The sequence below is a fragment of the Antennarius striatus genome, chromosome 21, assembly GCF_040054535.1.
Source record: "Antennarius striatus isolate MH-2024 chromosome 21, ASM4005453v1, whole genome shotgun sequence".
NCBI lineage: Eukaryota > Metazoa > Chordata > Actinopteri > Lophiiformes > Antennariidae > Antennarius > Antennarius striatus.
In genome coordinates, this window is record NC_090796.1 from 3,723,830 (window position 1) to 3,736,905 (window position 13,076).

The following is a 13,076-nucleotide window of genomic DNA, read 5'->3' on the forward strand; positions in this document are numbered from 1 at the left end:
TCTGTTTTATAAATGATAATGTGTGAAACTGAGAAACTTGTGAACTATGAATGAGAATAGTGAAGTTTTTAATGTAACTGATATATCAAATAATCTCTATTCCAAACTAATTTTTAAATATAAACTAATATACAGTGCGCCCTCATTCTTTGCGGTCAATGCACTCCAGGAACCACGTGCAATTGAGGATACTGCAATCGAGATCGAGATGTATTTATCTTCTTTTTTTTTTGTAATTTGAACATTTACCAACCCTCCCCATACTGATATTAATCCACCTTCTATCTGTATTATCTTTTCCCATACTCTTATCGACTGTGTAATGCACGTTTGTGTCTCACGTGACTGCCTACTAGTTTCAAGTTTCAAGTTTATTTATTCTTATATAGCCCAGATTCACAATGTCTTAAACGGCTTTACAATCTGCACATGGACGATATCCCTCTGACCTTTGTGCACTGCGAGCAGTACGACCCTCACATCGGATAAGGAACAACTCCCCCCAAAACCCTTTTAACAGGGGGAAAAAATGGATGGGAGAGACCTCAGGAAGACTGCAGAGGAGGGACCCCTCTTCCAGGAGTGGACAGACGAAGCAATAGATATCGCATGTACAGATTAACAACACAATAATAATAACAATGACAGTAACAATAACAATAATAAATGTATGACAAAGGCACGCTGATCCATCCAGTAGAGCGAATCACCACCAGCCGATGAAGCACATAGAGGTCACCGATTGCAGAGGATCCACCACTCTGAGGACAAACCAAACAGTGCCTAAGTCATTGATCTCAAAAAAGTTATAGTGTAAGATCACTCTGCCAAAACTCAAAAACCAGAGCAGAACCAAATGAGGCAGAACCAGCACTCCCCTAGTGGATGGTGAAACAGGACCATTGTGCAGCTTGTGATATCGTCAGCCACGGAAGCAGACAGAGGTAGCCGATTGCCGATGATCCACCACACAAAGGCCTGAGAGTGAGAACAGGAGAAGGAGGGAGAGAGATAGAGAGAGCAGGGGCGAGAGTGGTGCTAGAGGGACCAGAATAGCAGAGGATTAATGGGAGGCAGGGGCCTAACTAAGAAATCCTATAGCTCATCGGCAAGACTAGGCTAAACCTAAACATTGAGACTGCCACCCCCGATATTACTTATATGTTAGGTAGAACAGATATGTTTTGAGTCTAGATTTAAAGATATCTATGGATTCAGACTGTTTAATACCTATAGGGAGATTATTCCATAGGAAAGGGGCACGATAGGAGAAGGCCCTCTGGCCAGCTGACTTCTTTTTAACTCTAGGAACACACAAGAGACCTGTATTCTGAGAGCGGAGAGCCCTAATCGGCGTGTAAGGTTTAACAAGATCAGACAGATAGGTTGGAGCAAGCCCATTAATGCTTTTGTACGTCAATAAGAGTACCTTAAAATCGGACCTAACATGAATCAGGAGCCAATGTAATGCAGCTAATACTGGGGTGATGTGGTCAAATTTCCCAGTTTTAGTTAGTATTCTTGCTGCTGTGTTCTGAACCATCTGAAGGCCCCTAGTACTAGACCGAGGCAACCCCGATAACAGAAAATTACAATAATCAAGTCTAGAGGACGCAAAGGCATGAATTAAAATTTCTGCATCAGCCATGGCTAGAAAGGACCTAATTTTGGAAATATTACGTAGATGAAAGAAGGCGATCTTTGTCACCTCTTTAATATGCTTGAAGAGTTGAATCTAACGTTACTCCAAGATTCTTGACTGTTGAACTTTGGGTTATAAAACAGTTATCTACAGATATTGTTAGTTGTTGAAATTGGTTTCTATGTCGGGCAGGGCCAATGATTAACTCTCTGTTTTGTCTGGGTTTTGTCCGCGATGAGAAGGAGCTACAATTGTTGATGCGGTAATGCGAGAGGGTGCGCACTATATATATATATATATATATATATATATATATATATATATATATATATATAGTATATATACAGTATAGTGATCAGGTTAAAGTTCAAGAAAAAGTAGATATAAAAACGTTTTTTTTGTTATGAATCATTCTAATCTTTTTGAACTAAAATTTAGAGAATTGGAATTGCTGATTCAAAGTCACTTCATCTTCTATCTCTGCCTTTGGGTGGAGGTTCAATAGCAATAAAAACCATGTTTTCAGTATTGGTAAATGTTGAGGAGAAAAAGTTGACTAACACCTCTGCCAAAGAGATTGCATTTTTGGTGTTAGTGTGGAAACTGAGTTGCATTAGTAGAGGTTTGCACTCTGAATGTTAAATTAAAAGAAACAAAAACAAAAAAAAAAAAAAAAAACCTACCGTAATCACCTATTGCCACTTGAAAGGTCAAATTGCCATGGGCAAAAAGCCTCCAAGGTTAGCAATAAAAGATTTTGTCTCAAGTGATGGAGTGAAGACTTTGAATTTAAAGCAAGGCATACACTCCCCATCCAGATGAGATGACCTCGTAGTCTCATCACTCATTGGTGGCAGTAGCAAAAAAACAAAACAAACTGAATAGATTGGATCATTTAGCAACTCCTGAAAAGATGCCATCAGTTTCCCATGTAGCACAAACATTTAAATAAATACTATGACTGCTAATGCATCTAACATTGATATTTACTCACCCAGCTGCATTCTGAGCTTCAGGCAACAGTAGAATCAAAATTACCAAAGACTTGCTTGCACAGCAAACAGAAGGATTAATTATTAACAATTTATGGCCCATAAAGTAAATAAACATAGGTAGAGTGAACTAAAAAAACCATCCTGCACTGTTTGTATTTCATTTCTGTCTACAGTTGCATCTTCAAAAAATCTGTAAGTCTCTGAAAATGTCTCTTTCTTCCTATACTTTAAATAAAATATTTAAAATTTCCTTTCTGGGAAAAAATGAGATTGGATTTCGATGACTCTGTATAAATTCCTCATTATTTCATTTATTAAACTAAAATAACAATTGTTTTCTAACTGATGATACCTCAGAGCTAGTGTTACCGCTGCTGGCTGAATGACTTCAGTGAGTATCTACTAATCTCCGACATCTGTCTAAGGAAACTTTTCCCCGCTCTTCATTACAGAATTCTTTGAGCTGTGAGATGTTTTAGGGGTTTCTTGTTTGTACAACCCGTTTCAAGTCACTCAGTTAGACTAAGATCTCGGGGTTGCCAGCTATGAGTCCAGTCTCAGTTTATTCCATGAGAAGCTCCCACAAGTCCTTGAATCGGCTTTACTTGTCAATCTTCTCAAGTCTGCGGCTACCCCTGTTGCTCATACAAGTTTTTCTACCACACTTTGACCTTTCAGTCAACTTTCGATGAATGTGATTTGATGCAGATCTCTGAATGGCCAGCTTTTTAGCACTGATGTGTGTGGCATCCCCACTTATGGAGGGAGTCAAAAAATGTCTTCTGTATAACTGTCAGGTCATCAGTCTTTCCATAACTTTGGTAGTATGAGAAACTGACAGAGATTTGTGACACTTAATCTGCATTAAAAGTGATTTATATGAAATCATCTCAATTTTTGAGATTTAAACAATAAGCTATAGACTCATTATCCCCCAAAAAATAATTCTGGAAACATTTCATTTCTATCTACAATACAGTTTTAACTTTCTGAAATAACTGACAAAATATATAAAACCTTTACATGATAAGGATGCGAGAGAAGATGGGAGAGCAGTGACACTCACAGGTCAACATTTTTGACACATCAGTAGGTAAAGGTGTGCCATGTCATCAATAAAAGAGGGACAATCTCTCCATTTTATAAAGACCTGAATTCCATTCTGGGCAATCTATCAACCAATAATGGGAGGACACAGCCATAGTAGGTGATGATGACATGATGAAGGTGTGCTATGGAAAATTAATTAGTGGGCTTGAAATTCACAAAGTAAAACCCAAACTAACCAGATCAAATGTATTTGATTAAATAAAAACCCAAATGTTGGTCCAGATGTAAAATCATCATTTCATACGTGGTGTAATTTTAATAAATAAATGTACACCTTCTCTGTGAAAGTGCATAAAATAGGCCCTGTATTGACTTTGATACTATACTTTTGGCCCTGTTAAAGAAAAGTGGTTTTAAGTGAGGCAAGCAAAATAATAAAGGGAAGAAAAGGGGAGAGACGCAAGAGGAGAGGGTTCCAGAGGGAGATGTGAGATTATACTGTCACCCCATTCCTCAAAATTGGTGTAGACACATTCCAGTTGCAGTCTTCCAAACTTTTTTTTTTTTTAATTTCAAAAAACTTAACACATATGTTCTTCAGCTTGAACTCGATGTCCTGCAATTTTTTATTTAAATTTTGTCAAGAGATTTTTCTGAAGTTAATTAAAAATGCATGCTACCATTACATAGTTTAACCTTTGAATGCAGTCTATGATCAATGTGTCATCCAAGGATTTTAATGTTTTTGGTAATGTTGAGTTATTTTAATGGATTTTGGCAACTATTTTACAACTGTGGATCAAACACAGCTGTGCCAGACATGGTTGAGTCTGCCAGGAGAAAATTTTGAGTTTAGGAATTGGCTGCCATTGCTTTCACCACAAAGATCCTATTTCTTACTGTACCTTCAGCCTCAAAATTTACTTACATGTGAGTTAGTGTATGTGTGTGTGCTGTCTGTGGAAATAAACCAGTGAACAGTTAGCAGAAAAAGAAGTCTTGCTTCATGAAAACCTGATAGATTTTTATTCTAATTTGATTAAATGGAAACCTGACAACACCACTGGCTTAACACACAGAAACACTGGGAAGATTGCCAGCCACTGTTTGTTTGTTGTTACAATAAAATCATGGTCATCACCACGAAATGATGAGGCAACAGGTCTCCATTGAGGAGCAGCTGATGGGGATACGGAAAGGAATATTCTAAAGGCCTGTAACTAAACGGATATTTTCAATTTACTCATTATAGAGCTGGTGGAGTGTTAAGACGATTGCTGCATAATTCTTCTCACAAGTATTCCACTAAGAACAACGAGTGTTTACAATTTGCTGTTCTTTAAGTCGACATTTAATCAATAGAGACAAATCATTTATGGCTCCACCTTGAGGGAACACCATTTCACCACTTTTCAACACCTTTGTATTGTGTGAGGGCTCTTCCTTGTCACTTTAGTTTGCTGGAAGACATCAACAGCCAAGAGCTGGTGGTGTGTGGGTTGAGGTGACGAGCACTGAGCTATGTTTTTATAAGTGTGAAGAACCTTGAGTTTGACTCTTAACAGACAACAGGAGACAGCAGGCATGGGTGAATGTTAAGCAAGTTAACACAATCTGGATGGCTGTTTCTCTGTTCTTCATTATTTTTGGAGGGTACAGTAATTACCTCCGTCAGACAAAGAAAGAATGACGCTAGTTAACCTACTTTCCCAAATTTTATCTTGTGGTATCTTTATCTTGTGTGTGGTATTAGATGATGATCTCGGATTATTATACAATTAACTACAGTACCTCACTTATGGACAATGGAATAGTTTCTTCAGGGAATTTTTAAAAACAATATTTTTAATCATTTTTAATTTTAATTTTATATTCTTATTATGATCCCCAAAGGGAAATTAAGACAGCACACTCTAGTATCTTTGTTAAACACACACACACACACACACACACACACACACACACACACACACACACACACACACACACACACACACACACACACATATATATATACTGTATATATATTAGGGTCTTGCCTAAGGACCCTCACTGGATAGTGTCCGCCATGTCTGGGGTTCGAAATCATGCCCTCCTGCATTCCAGACCACGCCCTCGATGCAGGAGGGCGTGGTATATATATTATATATATATATATATATATATATATATATATATATATATATATATATATATATATATATATATATATATATATATATATTATATATATTATATATTATTATATATATTATTTTGTGTACAGGCCCCTGTAACACACACAAACACACACAAGGGGGCCTGTAAGCATGCAACGGGAGGTAGAGTGGCGGGCAGCCCCTTTGTGGAGTGCCCCAAATGAGCAACTTGTGAGGGGGACGGCGTCTAGCTCAAGGGTGCCTCGGCAGTGCTCCAGAGGTGAGCTGACACCTCTCACTGTCAGCTCACACTCCGATTGGTTTTGGGCAGGAGTAGGAATCAAACCGCTGATCTTAGAACATTGGACGACCTGCTCTACCGCCTGCTCTACCACTGAGCCGCTGCACTGTATGTTAAGGTATTTGCTTTTCCTTTCAGCTCCAGCTCAGAAACTCATACTGTGTGGTAAATGTTTTAACCTTGGGTGGTGGTAGTTTTATGAAGTGTTACACTTTGTCTTTATGTACACAGAAGTTTAACAAGTCATTCAGTGGAATCCATCCAACTCAATGGACCCTTTCTAGAACTGTTTGTCTAGAGCTGTTTGTTTAGTCTGCGCTATTGTACACACATGACTGTACACACTCTCAATAAAGGTTTTACCTATAAATCCCATACGTTGGAAAGCAAATTTCATATTTAAGATCTCTACCGCAACTCTTAGAATGTAAAGATGGCCCTGTTATTACCTCTTAATCTGCCCTGAAAAAAGAATGGCATTGCCTACCAAATATGCATGTGTCACAGTTTTTATAGCTCATTATCAGTACTGTGAATAAACTGCACAGCAGACTGCAGGAGAGATGCAAGCCTGCTATGTTCGAGTTATTTAAAGCTTTAAATGCGTCCACTGGAGGTATGGTTACAGCAGTTATGCATGGTTGTCGAGACATGCGATGGTCGTGGTGTGATGGGGTCTGATGTGATGGGTTACGGTGGTGCCCCCGATTCTATTCTGAGTCGGTCAGCTCACCTGTCGGCACATGCACCAATTCACAGCCAGAAGCGCGCGCGCACACACACACACACACACACACACACACACACACACACACACACACACACACACACACTTATGGTCAGCATCTGAGACAATTTAACACATCAGTTGGATTGTACACTATGGTTATTCCTGTTGTTGTTGAAATTCGGTGGGACCAGAGCACATTTTAACTCAACGTGACATCAATAATTTACTGTAGGCGCCTGAAAAATGGACTAGAAGAAGAATAGGAGGACTTTGCCATCCTTCTATCCTAACAACCTTTGAACTTGATGATGGTAAGGACCATGATACCCCAAATTGTAGCCTGCTTTGCATACTTTACCATGAATGAGAACATTTATAAAAATAACATCATGTTGTACTGAAGAAGATTTGATCACAAATCCATTAGGAAATCATTTCTTTGTTGTAATACATCAAGTGAGATATGGCATCATTTTCACTTCAGCTTAACATGCAATTAGTTTATGTTTTCATCCAGGAATGGCTCCTTCTGGTTGTTACAGTTATTGCTATTTTAAGGGATTGACACAATGGTCAACACACTGCTGCTTTGTCTGACATCAATATATTTACTGCGGAATCACCTCTAAATTTAAAAGAGCAATAATATTACCTATTGAAATCATTTAAAACGGGTTGTCATGTCCTCTAATTGAAAAAAAAAACTTACACAGCTCTAACATTCATTTCCTTACTATCCCTTGTTTCATTCAACCCTGTGTAAACCTCTTCCTTATCTCTGTTGGCAGAACAAAGATGTTGCTACTTTTGAGAAGAATAGTATGGATGATTTATTGCCATGTAACGTTGAAACAAAAAAGTTTTCGTTCTTTCATCACAGGTATGTAGCAATGATATATATGGGAATGCATGTGAGGATGGTCTTTATGACATTCATGCTGCTTTAAAAGCAGAATTACAAAACTGTAGAATGTAGAATAAAAAAAGTAAGCTTGACAGGTGTTCAGTGTCAAGTCTTGCATAAGTTCACACCTCTGAACACCTGGTCAATGGCTGCATGGAGCAGTTCTGATCATTAGAGCTACAGACAGTCCTCAAATTATGAACATTCAACTTACAAACATTTGGCGACACGAACAAACATGCACCGCCACATCCGATTATTGTCCTGCAGTTCCCCCTTCTGCCACAACTACTGCCAAGCAGTACAGCTGTGTACAAACATTTGCAATAATCATTTCCCCTCTTGTTGTTGTTTGTTGTTGTCTCTGTTAGCATCTCAGTGTCAGGCTTCATAACCAACTTGGATACTTTGCTATTTATCATGGATGATAATGCAAAGGCTTGTGAAGACAGTGGCAGTGATGAATATCCCTCTTATGACAACTCTGACTCTGACCCACAATAACTCCTCCACCTCCTACTCTTGCTTCACTCTAAAGGCAAGCTAAGTGCTGCATGCTACAGTAATATCAACAACTGACTGAGACTGTTTTTGTTGTATGTACTTAAAAAGTGGTTGAGATATCCTTGAAGTTTTTTCTGCTTTTTCTCCTCAAGGATTAAATCATAAGGACCAAAAGTTTCCCATAAAATAATCTGCATTCAACGGTATTAGAGTATTGTCATTGCTACTAATATTTAGAGTATAGCAATTAAATGACTTTAAATGGTGTTCATAGATAGGAATTTAAGAAATAACAACTTCAGAATAATTCAACTTACAAACAACCTCTCGGAACCAATAATGTTTGTTTGTTGAGAACTATTTAAAAGGGTTTTGTGTGTGTCTGGGTGTGTGTGTGTGTGTGTGTGTGTGTGTGTGTGTGTGTGTGTGTGTGTGTGTGTGTGTGTATCATAACCGTTGTATTTATCCCCATTTTGTTATACTAGATAGTCGTTTTTGTGTTATGTACTCATGTACTGCACTAAAACAGATGTCAGTCACCAAAAGAGGCAGTAACTGAATAATTTAATAGTCCCTACAAACTCTGCTGTCCTAAGAGATCATATCATACCTTTGGTATCACAAAAGTCCATCTTAATGTCAACCTCATGTGAACAAACCTTTCTCAAGACAAACAGATGTTAAAACCAGTGAAAAGTTGCATAACCTAACAGTTAATGTGGCTTAAATCAGTTCAGACTTTCCATAATGTCAGACCTTGGCTGCTTTTAACCAGAAAATTGCTAGTTGTTATTGCATTTTACAACCTTGTGTGTGTGTGTGTGTGTGTGTGTGTGTGTGTGTGTGTGTGTGTGTGTGTGTGTGTGTGTGTGTGTGTGTGTGTGTGTGTGTGTGTGTGTGTGTGTGTGTGTGTGTGTGAGTGATTCAGCCAAGGCGGTACAGATTGTGTGTTTGAAGATTTACTAGCACCATAAGCAATAAGCAGCAACAGCTACCTCTAAATTCACTGTGGTTTTATGGAATTTTATCAACTGCACCGAGGGACATACAATGGAGGAAGCTGTGAATTTACCATATTTACCAATTTATCCATAAGCCTTTGTCTAACCTCACATTTGAATGGAGCCTCCTGCTTTTGAACTCTGTGGAGGAATAATGAATTACATTGTTATGGGCTGCAGAGATGCGTCCAAACCCACAGGAGAACAAAACAATCTGTTCCGTTAAATCCTTTTTCATCCTGCAGGAATCACTTAAACACACACACTCACACACACACACACACACACACACACACACACACACACACACACACACACACACACACACACACACACACACTTAACAGACAGCAGTGATTTTAGACGCGTGTGTGTTCAAAACAGAACACACTTTTTCTTTGTGTTTGGTTTTTCTTTTTGTGTAGGAAGAAGCTTTGTATCGAACTGTGCCAACACTGCCTCCATTTGAAAAATGTAATTTCTTTCATGTCTGTTTTAAAAGTGGGTTACTTTAACCCTTTTTAATTAGATTCATAAGCAATTTTAAGTGACCTTGATGAAGTGTGGTGTGATTTGGTCAAACAACTACAGCAATCGGGCAACACACAACACACAACAACCCATCCAGGCTTGTTGAGTACCTGTCACTAAAAAGGAAGGACACAGTTCTCATTGCTTATGTCTTCCAAGAGGATGAGAATATTTCACTCTCAGATCTTCCTCGTTGTGTCAGGGGTTCTTCTGAGGGTGCCCTAAATCAATGGGGAAACCACCTGATATTTATGGATTGATGCGGGGTTGTCCTCATCAGTGGAAGGCAACATAAATGCCTTCACTCGTGAGCGGACATGGCATGATTTTCAATTAAGGTCATTATGTAAAGAATAAAGTTTGACACTGAAGCAAAGTTACTATTTCAAAGTTTCACAATGCTATTCTAAAAGCTATTTCCGACATTTACTTAGAGGGATTACATACCACAGCACAGCTTCTGTGTCTGATTTGTGGTCTTGGATTGTTCTTCTTTTGCAAAAAGCCTGTGGGTGTAGTGTTTCCATTGGGTGTGGGTAAAAGCAGGGAAAATGTTGATGCCAAAATCATCATCATAATATTCAAAGATGAATCAATGACTTTTTTGAATAGAAAATCAATGTCCATCCCTCATTAGATGGTATTGTAAATCTGAATGATGTGTTGAATCCTATTCATTTTGATCTTGACTGCAGGCAAAGAAATGGGCCATCTTCTGTCATGATTTGTAGGTTGGTCACGAACATAAGACATCAAGTGCACACAACCACTGAACCTTTTTATATAAAATATATTATGTGTTGTATAAAAGTTTCTATCATGTGCATTCATGTCTTCCCTGCTACACATCACTGTCTTCTACATTGAGAACCTTCATTTTACCCATAGAACAAATGACAGGCTGACTGAAGTCTCCCTGACTGTTAGATTCAGAACAAGTATGTGTTATGCAAGTTGTGCACTTGTACAACTTCAAATCGTGTCTCCAGTTCTGTACCTCCTTGTACTTACACACACACACACACACACACACACACACACACACACGCACACGCACACGCACACACACACACACACACACACACACACACACACACACACACACACACACACAGGCTAACTCAGACACATTGTGGATGTTAATGAATATGCCTTTTTTGCATTCAGTCACAATGATATTTTGCAAAGGCTAAAGGCTAAAAAAAAAGTGGAGGATTTATGCTACCCATTATCTGACATGGCATTTAGTATGTCAAAAGATGTTAAAACACTCACTCACGTAGACAGAAACACACATAAAGTACCAGAGCTTGCACCCGGGTAATAATAATAATAACAACATTATTATTATTATTATTATTATTATTATTATTATTATTATTAATAGTCTGCTCTGTGTTAGTTTTTTTATCCCTGTTTTTATTCTGTTTATTTTGGCACGAGATAGAGATGTCATGCTTTTACATTATAGGGATGATTGAAATCTGTTACAGGTCTTTGCACTTTACCAGTTACTGTGTAAGCAGCATACATCCTCATCTGATTGGGCAGCTTATCAGTGGTCCCTTCATCCTCTTGCCAATAGATTTATACATCTTAGAACTTACATCATAGAAAAAGAAGCATGATTCCTGCTGTAATAAAATCCCAAAGACGAGCACTATTTACTCTGTTCCACAGACGTTTCTATAGAATATTACACAATGGGCAAATATTAATGTGCACCCTTATGTGTATTTGTTTAGCTGAATAAGTTCACATGAGGACTGCTCAGTATGGTTGAGAACAAAAATAAGTTTGACTCATTGACTCATTAAATGTATTGACATGCAACTACAATGAGGTCTGTATTAAATTAAATTCTGAAGTGTGAGGTTAAAAGGCTACAGTAATAAGTGCATAAATTAAAAGGTCTTCCGAAGTGTATGCATGAAGTCACTTTGCCTGGAGGCCAGACCTGATTAGATAAGTACAGAATGGGTTTCAGGGGTTGAATGAACAAGCCTGCAATCACAGAGCTGACTGTAACTGCAGGCTGCCTGCTCCTGGGACTTTGTGTTCAGGTTAGTCAACAGTTCTAACAACTGGAATGTTTGTGAAATTAACCTCCCTAGAAGAGTCTGAGTTGATGTTGGATGTATATCAGACATATCAAAAATTGGCCAAAAAGCAGTACCCTATAGTGAAACCCAACTATTTGTCATTCTCTTGCAAAAGTTATTTTAGGACAGTGTTGCAAGATTAATAATTAAAAATAACTTGGGTTACTGAATGAGGCCAGTGTGGATGACCTTAGAGCAGTGGTCTTAAGTATTTTTTTTGGTTGATCCCACCAGAAAAAAATGAAAAGTCTGTGCTTTCCATTTAAAATTTAAAGGAAACTAAAGGGACTAAACTTAATTGCAGCAAAATAAAGATCAAAACAAATGTTTGTTTTCACCACATGAATTTAACAGAACATTTATTCAGTTCTACTAATTACACTAGTCATCCAGCTTGAGGATCACCATGAGGAATCATTTAGTTAAGGTGAGCTCACTTTCTTTGAAAAGTTTTATTACATTTGAACCTGCTGATTGAACTGAAGTCAGAATCAGTGTAACATAAGTGAATGGAATAAAAGTCGTTATTACACTAGACTATATCCATAATTACTCTGGAACTTACATTATCTTTGGAGATTGTGATCCGTCGAATCTCCCCTTATAGAGTGTAGATGCTGGTGGTGATGATGGCTTATGACTCTGCTGATGGAAGACAGATAGAATAATTGTCTGTGTCAGGGGATTGAACATGACTGGCAAGGGGAACCCAAACGCACGACAGAGTAGTGGGCATTCTCAGAACAGGTTTAATATTTTAGGCAGAGGTCAGGTACCGGGTAATCAGGCCAACATCCAAACGACAGACAAACAGGCAGAGTCCAAAAACCAGACAAAGTCGTACACAGGAAGGCAATCCAAAATCAGGCAGAAAAATCCAAAGAGGGGTCGACGAAAGGCAGGGTCCAGGAAACAGGCTGGGTCAGAAACAAGAATTGGAACAACAGGCAGAAATCAAAGGCTGGAGAGTCAGGGCAAACACTAAACAATCTGGCAGAGAGCAGAAGGCTGAGCTGGCATTTGTAGTGTGGGGACAGATTGGGGAGTGGCTGCAGGTATGTGGAGAAACGGCAGGTGCAGGGAATGAACTGACTGAAGATGAGACAGGATCTGGAATGATATACAGTATGTTAACAGAAAGAAAACAAACTGAAACTATTAGACCCGAGATGTGACAG

General features: G+C 38.5%; 1 long non-coding RNA gene across 2 annotated transcripts; it reads right to left on the reverse strand.

Moving 5' to 3' along the window:
- Window positions 1–361: 361 nt before the first annotated feature.
- On the reverse strand, window positions 362–12,856 carry LOC137588719 (uncharacterized). 2 transcript variants are annotated; one of them, XR_011034091.1, is made up of 3 exons: window positions 12,675–12,856; window positions 12,464–12,543; window positions 362–978 (listed from the first exon to the last, which is right to left on the reverse strand). It is a non-coding gene; the product is annotated as an uncharacterized lncRNA (long non-coding RNA). The 2 variants fall into 2 exon arrangements; XR_011034090.1 differs by having other exon boundaries at window positions 362–1,038.
- Between the last annotated feature and the right edge of the window lie 220 nt (window positions 12,857–13,076).